This window comes from Petaurus breviceps, unplaced genomic scaffold, assembly GCF_028583685.1.
Source record: "Petaurus breviceps papuanus isolate PSGF00001 unplaced genomic scaffold, PetGlider_PUasm1.0 151, whole genome shotgun sequence".
Taxonomy (NCBI): Eukaryota; Metazoa; Chordata; class Mammalia; order Diprotodontia; family Petauridae; genus Petaurus; species Petaurus breviceps.
This window is the reverse complement of record NW_027185712.1, coordinates 16449744-16460167: the sequence shown is the minus strand read 5'-3', so window position 1 is coordinate 16460167 and position 10424 is coordinate 16449744. Positions and strand designations below refer to the sequence as shown.

The window sequence follows — 10424 nt, the reverse complement described above, 5'->3', positions numbered from 1 at the left end:
CACACACACACACACACACACATACACACACACACACACACACACACCCCTTTTCATTCAGTAAACTCAAGTGACTATCACTTCCTGGATAAAATAGAAAATCCTCTGTTTGACATTCAGAACCCTTCATAACTCTCCCCTGATTCCCTCCCCCATTTCCTCTCTTCTTTCACATTGCATTTTCCTACACACACATCAATCCAGTGACACTGGCCTCTTTGCTGTTCTAAGAACAAGATACTCATCTCCTGATTCCAGGTAGTTTTCACTGCCTGTCCCCCATGCCTGGAATGCTTTCCTTCCTCACTTCTGAGTTCTGGCTTCCTTGTTTCCTCTGAGTCCCAACTAAAATCCCTCCCAGTCTTCCCTATTTCCTCTTTTTACTATTTCCAATTTATCCTGTTTATAGCTTGATTGTATATAGCTTTCTGCATATTGTTCTTCCCACTAGACAGAGAACAGGGACTGTCTTTTTCCTTTCTTTGTATCACCAACACTTAGCACAGTGCCTGGCCCTTAGTAGGTGGTTAACAAAAGTTAAGTGACTGGCATCCAGAAATCTAGAGAACTTAATACCCAATCCATAAAGAAGTGAGCTAACCTGTTGTAAGGGCAAGACCTAGCCAAAGGTAGTAAGTGTGGAAGGAAGAAGAAACTAAAGAAATAGTTCCCTATTAGTTGGCTTATAGGATATTACAGCATTTCATCTAACTTCTGCTTTTGAAATTATTACAATCCTCTAAAGAAAGGTTTTGTGCTACTCTTAGAAAGCAGGGGAAATGAGAATGGGAAGAAAACAAAAACAAAGCAACACAACAAAATGGAGTACTTTCTCTGGAGAAAAACTAGTATGGTGCCACAAGGATCATAGTTCTGTATCTTAGAACTGGAATGGTATCCGAGACTATCTAATACAACTTCCTCATTTCAAGTAATTAAATATCACAGGTGGGATTGGAACTCAGGCCCTTTGACTTCGGGAACAATGAGCTTTCAAACACTGTACTCAAGACACAGGGTAGGGGAAAGGGCAGGAAAGAAGGGGGAATTAAACAGGGGAGAGAAAGGGAGATGGAAGATAAGAGCACTGGGGGAATGGGAAAAGAAATAAGAAAGGAAATGAGAGAGGAAGAGGAGGAAGGAGGGGAAAGGAAGTGAGAGGAAGGAAAAGAAAAAGATGGGAAAAAAAGGAAGAGGAATAAGAGGAGGGAAGAGGGGATGGAAGAGAAGAGGGACTGAAAGAAGACTAAGAAGGGAAGAGAGAAGAAAGAAGGGAAAGAAGGAGGAGAGAGGGGGGTTAGGAAAGGATGAAGGGATTAAGAAGGGAAGGGAATCAGGGAAATGGGAAGAGGAGGGGAAGTGGGAATAGAGAGAGATGTGCAGAGGGGAGAAGGAAAGGGAAGAGAAGGAAAGGGGGAAGAGAAAAGAAGAGGGGGTGGAAAAGGATGATGGGAAGGAAGGGGAGGGAAAAAGGAGGAAGAGGGAGAAATGAGGAAAAAGAAGGAGTTGGACGCATAGGAAAAGGGGGAGGGGAGAGATGTATAGAAGGAGGAGAGGAAAGAAGAGAGAGAGAGGCGGAGGGAGGGGGAGTGGGAGAAGGGGGAGAACAGAGGGAAGGCGTAGAGGAGCAGAGGGAGGGAGATGGAGTAAGAGGGAAGGGAAAGGAAGAGGAGGAGGAGGAGAGAGAGAGTGGGAGGAGGAGGGCAAGAAGAGGCGCAGAGAAGAGGCGGCGGGAGCGCTGCGGCTGCCTCCGACAGCTCCGTTACCACCCAAGCTCGCAGGACACTCCGCACACCCACGTGGCTCTCTAGGTGCATCCGGGTAAGCGGTAGTGGGGGCGGGACCGGCGACGACGCGTGGAAGTAGGGAGGGGACTCGCACACACGCATCGACACTCGTAGCGCGACTGTCCGCGCTCCGAGAGCGGCGGAGAAGCTTCCTCCGGGCGCCCTGCAGTGCTCCCCTCCCCCACCGCTCCTTCCCCTCCTCCTCTTCCTCGGCCTTCCTCCTCCTCCCCCCTGCGCCAGCTGCCAGCCGCCAGCCGGAGCGGGGGAGCCGGGCTAACGGTTGCCGCCACCGCCAGCGCCGTCGTCAGGAGCGCCGTCCGCCGCAGCCCGTCCGCGCGCCGGCCCGGGGAGGAGCTCCCGAGGCCATGGAAGCCCGGCGCTTCTGAGGGGGATCGGGCGGCGCGGGGGCCCGAGAGCCGAGGCCGAGCCCGGCGGGGACGAGCGGCTTCGGCGGCAGCTTCAGCGGCGGCGGAGACGAGCAAGATGAGGCACGGCCGCCCGGGGGCGTGCGGAGCCGGGTCCCAGTGCGCGGCGCCCTCCGTGTAACCCCTGCCGGCCGCGGACCCCTGTGAGCCCGGGGCCCGCGGGCGCCCGGAGCCGGCCTCCGACCCTCCGTCCCTCCCCTCTCCCCCCTCCCGCCGGCCAGCCTGCCCGCCCGGGGCGGCTGAGGGGCCGCGGCGGAGACGGCGGGCTCGCTCCGCAGGGCAGCGGCCGGGAGTCCGCGGCTGCGGGGAGGCGAGGAGCCCAGGAGCAGGCAGGGGCGCCCCGGGAGACGACGCCGGCCCCGGCCCCGGCCGCCTGCACCCGCGTCCACCCGCACCGGCCCGGGGCAGGGCCCCTGGGGACCGCGACCACCACGAAGAGGAGACCGTGGAGGAGGTGAGGGTCTCCCGGACTGCGCACCAGCGGGGGGCGGGGAGGAGGCGGCGGCCCCGGCCGTGGCCGTGGCCAGTTCCCCTTTTTTGCCCAGCGTCTCCGAGGGGAGTTGTTCTGACGCCCTGCGGATGCTATTGAGGGGCGGGCGGGGGGCGGCTCCCCCAGCCCTGGGCGGTGGGCGTCTAGATCATCTCCTCCGGGGGAGGTGAGGGTCTTGGCCCTGCCGTGCTCGTGGTCCCTCCACGGGACTCCCTGGGCTCTTTGCTGTGCTCCCGTCTGTCTGGGAAAGTTATCCGAGATGGGGGGAGTCTGGAGGTATAATAGGTACGTTGAAGTCCGGAGACGGCCTTCTGCACTTTGGCCCCCCGCGTCCTCTTGCCACATCCTTTCTGTTACTCAGGAATGGGAGGTCACAAGTGACTGATACCGAGCATCCCACCCCTCCTCCCCCAACCCCCATCCCCGGGGCTGGGGGGGACCTAACCTCATGGCCGGTTTTAGCTGGGATAGGAGGCAGCTCTTTTTTGGTAGCTGCTAAAAGCAGCGAGTTTCGGTTCAACTGCAGTTTGACATTAAGTTAAGAGTTGCTTTTCTTTACAAAAACCGGAAGTTTTTGTTTTTAAAAAAATGAACAGAAAACCCCCACACCGTAGTTTAATATGGCCGTGGCACTTAAGCTAATCGGGAGGAGTTTGGAGCCGCGGTGGTTAAGACCTGGACCTTTCTATTTCTTGTGTGTGCTGGAGAGGGGTGGGGAGGAGATGCAGAGCGTTACCAGGTTAGTAGCTGAACCTTTCTAGTTCTATAAGAAGCCAGGGCTCACCACATTTCCATAAGTTGTAGGCCTCAAAAAGTATTTGTCTGGTGATAGATAAGTAACGCCTTTCTCCCCCACCTCCCATCATGTTTTTAGAGATATTTTGAACTTTAGTATGACAGTACTATTGATAATGTGTTATCTTTCTCATACGAATTAATAAAATGTTGTGACATGCCATACTGATGATGAGTCAGTATTTTGAAATTTTTCTAGAAGTCCTGGTGGTTTGCATCTTCTGCACTCTTACCTGGGTAGGCTTGCTAATGGGGAAGGAAATTGGGTGTATGTGTGTGTGCAGTGTGTGGCTGTAGAACAGTTCTTTGCATCAAGCTTGTGACCTTGGCCTCATTATAAGCATAATGCTCAAACCATCTGAACTAACCAGTCCCCAGACAGAATAGATTATGTTTTTTGCGTGTGTATTTAGTATTGGTGCATCCTAATTGGGGTGAGGAAGTGACCCTCACCCTCAAGAGGCTTTGCCAGTGGAATACAAACTCTGGCCAGTTCAAGAATCTTAAAAGGCTTTCATTTAGAAATAGACTGTCTTTTGAAACCCAGTCTCAAAAAGTTTAAGAATCTCCTCATCAGAAAGTTGACTAATCAGTCAACAAGCATTTATTAAGCACTTGCAGAGTTGGACATGGAGAATACAAAGAAAAAACAAATAGCCTGCCTTCAGGGAACTTTTCTTTTAATGGGGAGGAGGCTGAGAGGGAGACAACAGGTATATAGAAAGGTTATAGAAGATATATAGAGAGTAGATGAAAGATTACTTTAGAGGGGAAGTCACTAGCATCTGGGGAGACCAAGTAGTGCTTTTTTACCGTAGCTTGTTAAACTGGCTCCTAAAACATAAAGGGGTTGCAGTTTTTGTTGGTTGAGATAGTGTTCATGCAATGAAATCATTCTTTTGAGGGATTATTTATCTGTAGTACAGAAATGAGGCATTGTGGTGAAGTTGATTGATAGAATGCTGGCCTTGGAGTCAGAGTCAAAAAGACTTGGTTCAAAGCTGGCCTGTTAGCTGTATCAACCAGAGCCATTCATTTTTATCATTCATTATGTCAAGTCTATTTCCTCATCTATAAATTAAGGATAATACCACCTGCCTCAGTGGTTGTTGAGGGTTTTGTGAGGTGTAAATGTATGTAAAGGGCTTTTCAGATCTTAAAGCACTATGTAACTCATTTAGACAAACCATTATTTATGTTGTAGAATGGAAGTTCCTTGAGGGGAAGAATTATGTGTGGTGACCAAGAATTTTAGAATCCTGGAGTTGGAAGAGCCCTTAGAGGTCACAGCTTCCTATTTCAAATGTGAATTCCTGTTTATGTGTCTGGTATGAACTCATCCTCCCATTTGAGACTGAAGCCTTGACTAAGTTCTGGAATAGGTACTGCATCTGCTCTCTGCCCCCTTGCTAGAACAGACCAACTTCGTTTAGTTTTATTATAGTACATAATTATTTTAAAATAATGAGCTAGCAATACTTTGACTAATAAATCCTTCAGTAACAAAGCTCCATTATAAAGAAGTTGGTCGTGTTAAAAAAAAAAAAAACCCAAACCTTCAAAAACCACAGAATTAGGATAGGCTGGATCATAAGATCATAAAGTTGATTTCTTTTAAGGAGTGGGTTATAAAACTGGAGAGCCTTTCTGGATAGTTAATAGATAAGTGATTGGATAAAAATTAAATTTTTATGTCACTATGAGCTTCAAATATCAGAGATGGGGGATAGTGTTCAGGTAGAAGAGAAATTTGCTGCTTTTAGTTTGCAGCCAGAAGAACCAAAAACCAGGTCTTTTTGGCTGTCCTTTGCCCCTCTGTGATACCCTTTGCTAATACAGAGAAGCAAGTTTGCAGTAAACGTTATTAGTGGATGTATGCTTCACATGTATTCAAACACACAAAAGGTATATATACCTGCACATACACATCGGTTTATCTAACTTCTATGTGTTCTGTAACATCAAGTTGTATGTTAACATTCTTGTCGGGATGCATATTTTGTTTGCTTGGAAAATGTGACATGATTTTACTTAATGATATTTTTTGCACCCTGAACTTTCTTTTTTTGGGGGGTGAGGGTTGTCTAGAACAGAGGTGGGGAAACCTGCAGCCTCAAGCCTCCACGTGGCCATATAGGTACTCAAGTGCAGCCCTTTGACTGAATCCAAACTTCATAGAACAAACTGCCCTAATAAAAGAATTTTTTCTGTAAAATTTGGACTTGGTCAAAAGACCTCACCCAAGGACCTAGAAGACCACATGTTCCCCACCCCTGGTCTAGAATATATCCCTGTGCCTCTTGCTATTTCTTCCTTTGTTAAAGTTTCTTAAAACACAGTGTGTTTTTGGAAAATATTGAAGAGATCACTACATCATGCTCTTTACTACGTATCATTTGAATTTAAGATTGTTCCGATTTCTGTTTCAGTGGGTAAAACTAGAAAGGTCTAAAATGAGAATATATGTAAAGCACTTTGAAACTCCATTAAAAAATTAAGTCAGGACCACATGACAGTTTAAAAAAACCTTTTTTTTTTTTTAAAGAAAAGACATAAATGATTAAAATGTTTGATTTTAAAATGGAGAACTGACAATAGCATATTTTAATTAATGCCATGTCCTAGGCAGCTCTCTGAGACCATAGGTTGTAGGGAAGATGCCAAACTGAATTGGTACAAGGAGGTTCCTTGTCTGAAAATTTCCCATACCAATGAAATCACAGGTCTAGTCCCTCTTGTTAATAAATGCAACAGATATCTTTCATCATGAAAACGTTTATCTCTTGTTGTTCAGTTGTGTTTGACTCTTTATGATTCCTTTTGGGATTTTTTTTAAAAAAGGTTAATCTGCTTTATTAACATTTTCCCCATCACTTTTTAAAAAGTCTAGACAATTAATAAAAACCCCAATAAATTAAAATATGATTTGTGTGATTTCCCCAATTCTAAGGTGTTCACCCTGAAAATTAAACAATCAGCTTTTAGCTCCAGCAGTCTCCAGCACACCTCAGCATGTATGTTTCTATTTTTAGCCTAGATATCACCCATTTGGGGTTTTCTTAGCAAAAATGCAAGAGTGGTTTGCCTTTTCCTTCTCCACTTCATTTTATAGATGAGGCAATTGAGGCAAGCAGGGTTAAGCTACTTGCCCAGGGTCACACATTTAGTGTCTGAGGTTGGATTTGAACTCAAGACTTTAGACCTAGCACTCCATCCATTGCTCCACTTAGCTGCCCTCTATTGTTAGTAAAATTTTAAGAATTTTAGATTATTCAAGGAGCAGCATGGGTCAGTAGACAAGGTACATACAGGATTTGTGGTCAGATGCCCTGATTTCTATTCTCACTCCTGTGTGCATGACCTTGGCCATGTCACTTAACCTCTCTCAGCATCACCTTTTTTTTTTCCTCCTTCAAGCAACACATATTTGAAGTTGTAATTCAGCTTCACATTATGATGAGTAAAATGAGGAGAGGCAAAGAGAGAGGCAGATGGAAAAGAGGAGGGAAATGTAATCCATAAAGAACTACAGAAGAGCTCAGCCCAAATCTCTCCTTTTCCATGAAGCCACCTGTCTTCAGGCACACTGTTTTTATTCTCTGAGCTCTTGTTGCACTTATTGTTGTTATATCACACTTAATTCTATTTTATGTGTTTTGGGCGTAGATTTCCCATCTGGATAGTGAATCCAGGGGGCTGGAAATATTTCTTATAGTGTTTACAACAGATATAACATCTGCTTGTGAATTGTAAAGCTCTATACCAATATAAAGACATATTCCTTTTGATAGTGTTGAAAGAATACTTGTTGATAGGGAAACTTTGTAAATTCTGAAGTATTATCAGATGAACTATTTTTATAACAGAATCTTAGAGTTGGAAGGAACTTTAGTAGTGTAATGGGCAGCTTTTACAAGGTAGCCTTGACAAGGTAGCTTTTTGAGTAGAGCTGGATAACCTCTCTTCAGGATTTTATAGGAAGGTTATGGTTAAAGTACAAGTCTGACTAGATGGCCTTTAAGTTCTCTTCAAACTCTGAGAGTGTCTAATTCTGTGAAATCATTTAGTATAGCTCATTGTTGAAGCTTGCATTTCATCTACAACATTTCTGATGTGTTCTTGAAGCTTTTCTATTTGAAGAACTCCAGAGATAGGAACATCACTATCTCCTGAGGTAGTCCAGTCCACTTTTTGACTACTTTAATTAGAAACTTCTTATATTGAGCAGAAATCTTCCCTTTAAATTCTATCACTTGGTCCTAGTTCTACCTGTGACAAGCACAATAATTCTCATACTTTTTTCTATACACCAACCCTTAAAATACTTGATGATTGTAATCGAATTCACTTTTAAGTCTTCTCTTCAACCTTAATATTCAGCTGATTCTCATGCCATGAATTTGAAAAACCCCTTGACAGTCCAGGTCACTCAGGGATCTACTCCATCCAGTTTTTCCTGTCCTTTATAAATGTAATTACCAGAGCTGAATATATTTTAAATGTGACCCAACTAACTAGGTTAGAGTATAGTAGGACAATCAACTCCCTTATTTCAGACACTTTGTTAGAATCTTTTAGATTTGTTAGAATTTTTTTAAATTTGATTTGTTTTAATTTTTTTTAAATTTAAATTTAATTTGTTAGAATCTTTGTTAGAATCTCATTGTTCATTACATGTGAGGATAGATCTACTGAACACCAGAATCAATCCTTGTCCAAAAAAAGTTGTCCATCAATCCTTGGCCTTTTTAATCACCCTCTTAAACTGCATTAATAGACATATAAGATTGCATTATTGGCTTTTTCAGCCATTGTCACATTGATAGCACTAAGTTGAGTTTGGAGTTCATAGAAAGCCCCCAGTCTGTTTCACATGAGTAATTGTCTAGCCATATCTACTCCATCCTGTATTTTCTTGTGAACTTGATTAAAAAAAAAATAGTACTTTGTATTTCCCTATTCATCTGATTTTTATTAGATTTTGTTCATTGTTCTAGCCCATTTGTTTTTTTTTTCCTAATCCAGTTCCTTTATCTGGTATATTAAAATGAAACTCGGAATTACAGCTGCTTGTAGTCTCTGTTGCTGGGGAGGCTAAGGCTGGTGGATTGGTTGGGTTTGAGAGATATGAACTACAGAAGGGCTAAAGCCAATCAAGTGTCTATCCTACTTACATATTTTCAGATTTTGGTGTTCTCCCAAGAGTGAAAGCCCTCCATACTGACCAAGGAGGGTTGAACTGGCTTCGTGTTAAGAGAAGTGGAGCAAGTTAAAACTTCTGTGCCAGTCAGGTTGAGTATCAGGCCGTGGCTATTGTACTTCTACCTAGAGAAGACAGGGAAAACTGGGAGGTCAGTTTTCTACAAATTTGATAAGCATGATATGCTTGTCTTTAGTTTTTTTTCATTAAAATGCTAAATGTAGCAAGGCCAGGCACAGCCCCATAGCACATCCTTAAAGACCTCTTTCCAGATTTACAATGATTGAGCACTTTGGATTTGATAGTTCAAACACTTCCTGAATTCTGCTGTATTGTAATTTAATAAACAAAGCATTTATTAAATACCTGCTATGTACTAGTCACTGCTCTTTCTCTCCATGATGTTGGGAGAGACAATTTTTTTAAAATTCAGTATTAAAAATATCATTAAACATCATAATTATACTCCAACTAATTACATTTAAATTTATTTCAGTGTATAAAGTGCAGTAGTACATTCTCAGTTCCTTACCATAAGTCTCTATGAAAGGGGAACTATTACTATTCTCATTCACTTTTTCTCATGTGATCATAGTTAGTATGTATACCATTTTTCTGGTTCTGTTTTTTTCACTTTGCATGATTTCACAGAAGTCTTTGCAGATTTTTTTATATTCCTAATTGTTTCCATCTTACCTGCTTTATAATATTCCATTACATTTATTGAACCATTTTCTAAATTAGCCAAAATTTAATAGGCATATATATATAAAGTCTAACATAAAGGTATAATCTGGGTTGCCAGTAATTTTGGTTTGAAGATTCATCACTCCTGATGTTTAAAGGAAAGCATATGTTTAAATTTTGGAGGGAAGTTGAATTCTTAGTGACTTGCCCAAAGTCACATGGCTAGTAAAGTGTTAAATGTCTAGGGTCGGATTTGAATTTAGGTTCTCCTAACTCCAGGGCTGGTGCTCTATTCACTGTGCCACCTAGCTGCTCCAGGAAGTTGAATTCTTTACAAGTATTTAGATTCATTGTAACTTGAGATTTCTGATGTCGCAATTCCGTTTTTTAAAATTAATGTTTATTGATTTCTTTTTTTTTTACATCATCATGATTTCTGCCAGTGTCCCTCCCCGCCATCAGAGAGCCGTCCCATAATAACAAGAATTTTTTTTAGCAAGAAAGAAAAAAAGGAAAAGTAGTAGAACTGAAAGAAAAAAATCTGAAAATATGTGCAGTGTGCCACACTCAACTTCCCACCTCTTCAGAGGAATAGAATGTGAGTGTCTTCTTGTATCTCTTCTATGGAACCATTCTTGATCTCTATTACCACTTTGACCACCCTTTTTCTCCAGACTTTAAGAGAGAAAGCCTAGGACCCTAACCCCAAGAGCCTCTGGAATAGCAATTTTTCTATCCCATCCCAATGGATAGTGTTCTGACAACTCCTCCTGCTGGTGCTATACTCAAATCTATTGAACACTCAGAAAAGAAAGTTCTTGTCACTAAAGGCCTAGTCACTGTCAGTAGGTTCAATATCAGAAACTGATGTGATTTTATCAGTGGAAAATACATTAAAGAAGCGGCATTACCATCTGCTGTTGCACATCTGCTTTGTACTAAGGTCATTTTAGTTTCTTTAGAAATATTAAAACAATAGTTCTCTAGTCTAAAAACCTTTTTTTAGACTTTTTCCTCTTAAAATTTGTAGAAGTTCTAGA

The 10424-nt window shown here is 42.9% G+C and overlaps 1 protein-coding gene across 3 annotated transcripts in view; it reads left to right on the top strand.

Annotated features, from left to right (window-relative positions):
• The window catches only part of GALNT1 (polypeptide N-acetylgalactosaminyltransferase 1), a 208742-nt gene that overhangs the window by 18921 nt on the left and 179397 nt on the right, over positions 1-10424 (top strand). Inside the window, exon 1 of one of the 3 annotated variants that reach the window (XM_069075954.1) lies at positions 1678-1821. The exons of 1 other annotated variant lie outside the window; for it this stretch is intronic. The gene's annotated coding sequence lies outside the window, so the exon portion shown is untranslated. Of the gene's footprint in view, positions 1-1677; positions 1822-2529; positions 2667-10424 lie in introns of those variants that run through there. One more of the 3 variants, XM_069075952.1, reaches the window with a different exon arrangement.